The sequence below is a fragment of the Petromyzon marinus genome, chromosome 6 (genome assembly GCF_048934315.1).
Source record: "Petromyzon marinus isolate PM22_M1 ecotype Great Lakes invasive population chromosome 6, UKy_Petmar_22M1.pri1.0, whole genome shotgun sequence".
NCBI lineage: Eukaryota > Metazoa > Chordata > Hyperoartia > Petromyzontiformes > Petromyzontidae > Petromyzon > Petromyzon marinus.
Window position 1 is genome coordinate 782511 of NC_133672.1, and position 7174 is coordinate 789684.

Sequence of the window (7174 nt, forward strand, 5' to 3'; positions counted from 1 at the left end):
CGTGTTAAAAACTCGCGTCGCTTCACCAAGGAGGTGGACGGGACGCAGAACCGCGTCGACTGCAGGCGCGTGTGACGTGAGACCCCGCGTGTGACGTGAGACCCCGCGTGTGACGTGAGACCCCGCGTGTGACGTGAGACCCCGCGTGTGACGTGAGACCCCGCGTGTGACGTGGACCCCGCGTGTGACGTGAGACCCCGCGTGTGGCGTGAGACCCCACGTGTGACGTGTGACCCCGCGTGTGACGTGGACCCCGCGTGTGACGTAAGACCCCGCGTGTGGCGTGACGCCGCCGGGGTGCCCAACGGGAGGGGGGAGGCATCGAGGGGGGCAGCGAGGGGGGTGGTAGCGAGGGGAGGGGTCAGCGAGGGGGGGGACGTCCGCACCGCGGTTTTGTTTTCGCCCTCCCCCCCGGCTCCTCCCTGTTCCAGGTAGCGGCCCCTTCACTCTGCCCCCCACCCCCAGGTCCGTGAAGCCCCCTCGCTCCCTCCCTCCCTCAAGCGTGCCTCCCACAATGAGGCAAGCCAAGCCCGCTAAGGCTGTGTTGTGAACTCTCACGATAAAAAAAACAGCTGTCCACGCCTTGCACTTGGCCATCATTTATTTACGGTCCTGCGGGAGACACCGAGAGAGAGACTGCGATAAGCATCGAGCAGACTGGCTGCCCTGCTGCTGCTGCTGATGCCCCCATCTCAAGCTACGCCTTGGATGATACTGGGCCCATGTGTGACCCACTGGCTCACCTCGTCCTCCCTGTGTGACCCACTGGCTCACCTCGTCCTCCCTGTGTGACCCACTCACCCACCTCGTCCTCTCTGTGTGACCCACTCACCCACCTCGTCCTCCCTGTGTGACCCACTCACCCACCTCGTCCTCCCTGTGTGACCCACTCACCCACCTCGTCCTCCCTGTGTGACCCACTCACGCACCTTGTCCTCCTTCTGTGACCCACTCACCTACCTCGTCCTCCCTCTGTGACCCACTCACCCACCTCGTCCTCCCTGTGTAACCCACTCACCCACCTCGTCCTTACTGTGTGACCCACTCACCCACCTCGTCCTCCCTGTGTGACCCACTCACCCACCTCGTCCTCCCTGTGTGACCCACTCACCCACCTCGTCCTCCCTGTGTGACCCACTCACCCACCTCGTCCTCCCTGTGTGACTCACTCACCCACCTCGTCCTCCCTCTGTGACCCACTCACCCACCTCGTCCTTCCTGTGTGACCCACTCACCCACCTCGTCCTCCCTCTGTGACCCACACACCCAACTCGTCCTCCCTGTGTAACCCACTCACTCACCTCGTCCTCCCTGTGTGACCCACTCACCCACCTCGTCCTCCCTGTGTGACCCACTCACCCACCTCGTCCTCCCTCTGTTACCCACTCACCCACCTCGTCCTCCCTGTGTGACCCACTCATCCACCTCGTCCTCTCTGTGTGACCCACTCACCCACCTCGTCCTCCCTCTGTGACCCACTCACCCACCTCGTCCTCCCTGTGTGACCCACTCATCCACCTCGTCCTCTCTGTGTGACCCACTCACCCACCTCGTCCTCCCTCTGTGACCCACTCACCCACCTCGTCCTCCCTGTGTGACCCCTCACCCACCTCGTCCTCCCTGTGTGACCCACTCATCCACCTCGTCCTCCTTCCACGTCTCAGTCCTCTGCTGCTGCTGCTGCCAGTGAACCGCAGTCTTAACCACGTGCGAATGATTTTTGTGTTTTCTCCCGAGCCCGATCCAGAAGACGACGGTGCAGGCGAGCTGGCCCGGCGAGGCCCCACCCGGCGAGGCCCCACCCGGCGAGGCCCCACCCGGGCCTCTCAGAGCCCACGCCGCGTGTCCCTCTGCTCCACGGCGTCCCGCTGTTCCGCGCGTGACGCACACCAGTGGAAGAAGGAGTTGGTGAGTAGAGACACGAGTAATGGCCACAGTGAGTTCCTGCTGCTGCTCCTGCTGCTGCGGCTGTGGCGCAAACGAGCATTGAGGCATTGGCGACCATCTCCCGTTTACAGCCCTGCAAAGCCAGTGGCGGACATTCCACATTCCTATGGCAGCGGCGAAAATTTCACCATAGGACGGATGATGGGATAAGAGGCCGTCCATAAATGACGTCCCGCACCGAGGGGGGGAGGGGGGTTAGACATTTGTGACGATGTGTGACGAGGGGGGGAGGGGGAGTTTGAGAAATGTGACGTCATATCAAAATGCGCAACTTTAAATAAATATTAATTAAATAGAATTGTTATAACAACACTAATTTTGTTTTATTTTCATTATTAACTATTTCATTATTTTAATTTACTAAGGTCATCTTTTATTTATTCCATGAAGGAGAATTTTGCTTCTGCATGGGAGAATGGAGAAGCATAAGTTTTGTACATTTTTTGAATTATTTTTATTAAACATTTTGATTATAATGATTCTGCCAGGGATTTTCATTCTGTGAAATGAATGTGATTGTTATCATTGTACTCTCCAATTTGCTTCGTTCTACTACAAAGTTTCAAGTTTTTTTATAGTTAGAATTACTTTTAATATTTTATAATAATAATAATAATAAAAGAATTTCAATTTAATATTCTGAACATCTGCAGTTTTAGTTAGACGTTGAATATAGTTACAAGTGAATTGCATACTAAATTTAAGCTTTCCAACGCCTCTTTTTCAATACGTGTTTTCTCCTACAACATCAGAGTGCATTGCCACATTGAATACGCACTACAATGACAATAGTTTAAAGTTATTTGAAGCATGTTTTATTTTCAAAATGGAAATATGGTTTTGGTAGGGGGCAGAGCTTTGTGACGTCATATTAGAGGGGGGGGGTCTGACTTTTTGTGACGAGGTGGGAGGGGGGGAGGCCAAAAATCGGCCAAAATCGCGTGACGTCATTTGTGGACGGCCCCTAAGTTAACCCGCAACCAGGACATGAACTGATAAACTTGGGATGGCGAGCCCTCCGCTCCACTGCTGGCAAGCCGCCTGGCTGGAGAGGTACACACGTGGGAGGGTTGTTAAAGCCCTTGTTTGGGTTACCGGTAACTGTATGAAAACCGGTAAAACCCGATTCCTGATGCTCGCCACGAATAATTCAGTTCAGTTTCAGTTTATATTGAATTACCCTGTGAGCCAATAAGCTCTTAAATCTGGAATAGGAACTGTTACAGCAATAACCGTGACATATTTACCTTTTTCAGCTGAGATATGAAGGTAGCTGCCACAGTGATGTCATAACCGAATGGTGAGCGCACTGGACGCGTAATCCAGAGGTCGTCTCTTCGATTCCATCTGCCGGCGCGGCAGCTGAAAGGATGCGGCCAGTTCGACCCCCCGTGCTCTCTGTCCACCCAGCAGGGGTACACGTGCTCTCTGTCCACCCAGCAGGGGCACGCGTGCTCTCTGTCCACCCAGCAGGGGTACACGTGCTCTCTGTCCACCCAGCAGGGGTACACGTGGGACACCGCGGCTCCATAGAGATTAGCGTCGGGCTGAGACGGACCCCATGTCCGAGTTTGACGGCGCTGCCTGTCGGAGCGGAGACAGCTCTCACCGGCATGAGGATTCCAGCAAGCCCCGACTACTCTGGTGATGAGACACCGTGTCGAAACCGGTTCCCAGTTTGCTCGGTGAAGTGCCCAGATGTTTAGTAGGGGGAGGGGGTGTTTTTCAATGCGGGAAAGTGAATTAAGAGCGTGGGGGGCACCGTCTCTGTGTCTCAGCGGCAGTGGCGGAGCGGCAGCAGCAGAAGCAGCTCTCTTGTTGTTGTTGTTGTTTTCTTTCCCTCCAGATGATGAAAGGGAAAGTTTTCGGAAATCTCCGAACCCGTGAGCTCCTCCAAGCCTTTGTGTCGGCGTCCACGTGACTCGGTGGTGTTTCCATATTCACGTTTAATAGGGTATAAATAAATGATTGACCACACGGCTCATAGAGTTATAGAGGGCGCTCGTCCGTCCGTGTGTGCGTGCGTGAGTGCGTGCGTCAATGAATGCGTCAATGAGTGCATTAGTGGGTAAGTGAATCGGTGAATTAGTGAGTGATTTGGTGAGTGCATGCCTGCGTGACTGCGTTACTGAGTGAGTGCGTGAGTAGATGAGTGGGTGAGTGAGTGAATGGGTCCCTGCGTGCGTGCGTGAGTGCGTGCGTGAGTTAGTGGGTGAGTGAATGGGTGAGTGGGTGAGTGCATGGGTGAATGAATGGGTGAGTGAGTGGGTGAGTGAGTGGGTGAGTGCATGGGTGAGTGAATGGGTGAATGAATTGGTGATTGAGGATGAGTCAATGGTTGAGTGAATGGGTGAGTGAATGGGTGATTGAGTGGGTGAGTCAATGGTTGAGTGAAAGGGTGAGTGAATGGGTGAGTGAATGGGTGAGTGAGTGGATGAGTGAATGGGTGAGTGAATGAGTGAGTGAATGGGTGAGTGAGTGGGTGAGTGCATGGGTGAGTGAATGGGTGAATGAATTGGTGATTGAGGATGAGTGAATGGGTGAGTGAATGGGTGAGTGAATGGGTGAGTGAGTGGGTGAGTGAGTGGGTGAGTGCATGGGTGAGTGAATAGGTGAGTGAATGGGTGATTGAGTGGGTGAGTCAATGGTTGAGTGAAAGGGTGAGTGAATGGGTGAGTGCATGGGTGAGTGAGTGGGTGAGTGAGTGGGTGAGTGAATGGGTGAGTGAATGGGTGATTGAGTGGGTGAGTGAATGGGTGAGTGAATGGGTGAGTGAGTAGGTGAGTGAGTGGATGAGTGAATGGGTGAGTGCATGGATGAGTGAATGGGTGAATGAATGGGTGATTGAGTGGGTGAGTCAATGGTTGAGTGAGTGGGTGAGTGAATGGGTGATTGAGTGGGTGAGTGAATGGGTGAGTGAATGGGTGAGTGAGTAGGTGAGTGAGTGGATGATTGAATGGATGAGTGCATGGATGAGTGAATGGGTGAGTGAATGGGTTATTGAGTGGGTGAGTCAATGGTTGAGTGAAAGGGTGAGTGAATGGGTGAGTGAATGGGTGAGTGAGTGGGTGAGTGAGTGGGTAAGTGAATGGGTGAGTGAATGGGTGATTGAGTGGGTGAGTGAATGGGTGAGTGAATGGGTGGGTGAGTAGGTGAGTGAGTGGATGAGTGAATGGGTGAGTGCATGGATGAGCGAATGGGTGAGTGAATGGGTGATTGAGTGGGTGAGTGAATGGGTGAGTGAGTGCGCGTGCCATCTGCGGACATTCACCGTGGTAGGTGCGCGTGCGCGCGTGCGGGTGGCCCGATGCCTGCGAGCGTCTTCCACCCTAAAGATGCATCGCCGATAATTACGGGGCTTGACGAACTTGTGGCGACGTTGATGGCACGTCCGCTGGCAGCCTCTCCTCGCCTCCCGGGCGCAGTCTCCGCGGGAGCGCCTCGGCTGCCACCCATGGTGCAGCGCTGTGGCATATCCAGCCATTAAATATACCCCTGGACTTGTCTGTATAGACTTCACAAGCTTCTGACCGTGGCCATTAGCACCACGATAAAAGTAACCTCTTAACCTCATTAACACAATTCCCGGCTTGCCTGCATGCGAGGGATACTCCCTGTTCCGGGAGGCGAAGTGAATAAGGGAGTTCCATCCACACAGCTGTAAATTAAAATAGCGTGGCTCTCCTTTCTACGCTCCATTAATTCAATGAAAGCATTTCTCTGTTTAACTTGCCTTTAAACCGTCTCTATGCTTTGGTGATTTTGACAATGATATAAGCAGGAGGACGGGAAAAAAAATCGTCCGCTTTAAAATGTTGTAATAAAATATTGTAAAATCATCGGGTCCGTTGGGAAATTAAAAAAGAATACCATATTTCATATAGCAGCTACGAAAAGAAAATATTCTTTAAATACATTTGGAATTTGCATTTTGAAGGCATACAGAAAAAGAAGTATACTTCGGGTCGTTCTCTTATACAAGGGAAACATTTATCCATTAGCTTATAAATAGCTCCACTCATGAAGTGGGAACCAAATAACGGAACGGGAGCCTCAAGGAATGGCAACATCGAGAACCACGAGAATCGGACACGTGACCCCGGCATCATCATCATCTGAGATTTCCTCGTGTCCAAAATAGACCAATTACTGGTTCCTTCGCATCCTGCACTTTATTTATTAATGATGTTTTAATCAAAGGCTGTGATCAATTATTCATCAATTAATCGCAGCAGGATTACGCCTGACTACATTATATAATTTTACGAGTCACATGCAGTTGATTTAATTAGTTACTGTTTACAATTTACTTTCCATTGCCGCAAAGTGTGAGAGAACACCTTGTGAAGTCAACGGAGAACACGCAGACGAACACACACGCGGGCGCACACACGCACAGAGACACACGCACGCACAGAGACACACACACGCACAGAGACACACGCACGCACAGAGACACACACACGCACAGAGACACACGCACGCACAGAGACACACGCGGGCGCACACACGCACAGAGATACGCACACACGCGGGCGCACACACGCACAGAAACACACACACGCACAGAGACACACACACGCACAGAGACACACACACGCACAGAGACACACGCGCACAGAGACACACACAGACACACGTCGACACACGCAGACAGACACAAACGCGCACAGACACGCATGTACACACGGTGCACGATAATTGATGACATTATAGTGTAACAGCGCTTTGTTGACCTGCTGTATCGGTCATGGGGGTTGTTTGACCATACTTCACTATGGTTGTGAGTGCAGTTTGGTTACACCACAGGGAGTAAAGATGGAGGGGGGAGAGGCAGGATCAGCTCACCACTGCCGGTTGTCATAGTGCAGTGTGCTAACCACTGCGCCACCGCTCTACTCGGAGATGCGTCGTGCATTTAAAGCCCCGCTACTTCTTTTAAGATGGGTGGGAGTGCCTAGGCCAAACTGCCCAGCACAATCATTTATGCATGAATGGTGATGGTGGTTGTGATGGCGACACTGATAAAAAAAAAACACTTATATATTTAATTTACTCATCGAATATCTCAGGCCACCCTACATGTGTTGGTAACGAAGGGCAATGCCAGAAAGGTTCCCGCTGTACACGTGTTGCAGCGTGAGCGGCTGTGTGCATCGCGTTCCTGTTATAACCGCATGCATAGGGGGGAGGGGGAAGGGGAGGGGCTGCCTCGTGAAAACGTGCC

General features: G+C 52.5%; 1 long non-coding RNA gene across 1 annotated transcript; it reads right to left on the reverse strand.

Moving 5' to 3' along the window:
• Positions 1–583: 583 nt before the first annotated feature.
• Positions 584–5120, reverse strand: LOC142922548 (uncharacterized). Its single transcript, XR_012940153.1, has 2 exons — positions 3195–5120; positions 584–1868 (listed from the first exon to the last, which is right to left on the reverse strand). It is a non-coding gene; the product is annotated as an uncharacterized LOC142922548 (long non-coding RNA).
• Positions 5121–7174: the final 2054 nt, after the last annotated feature.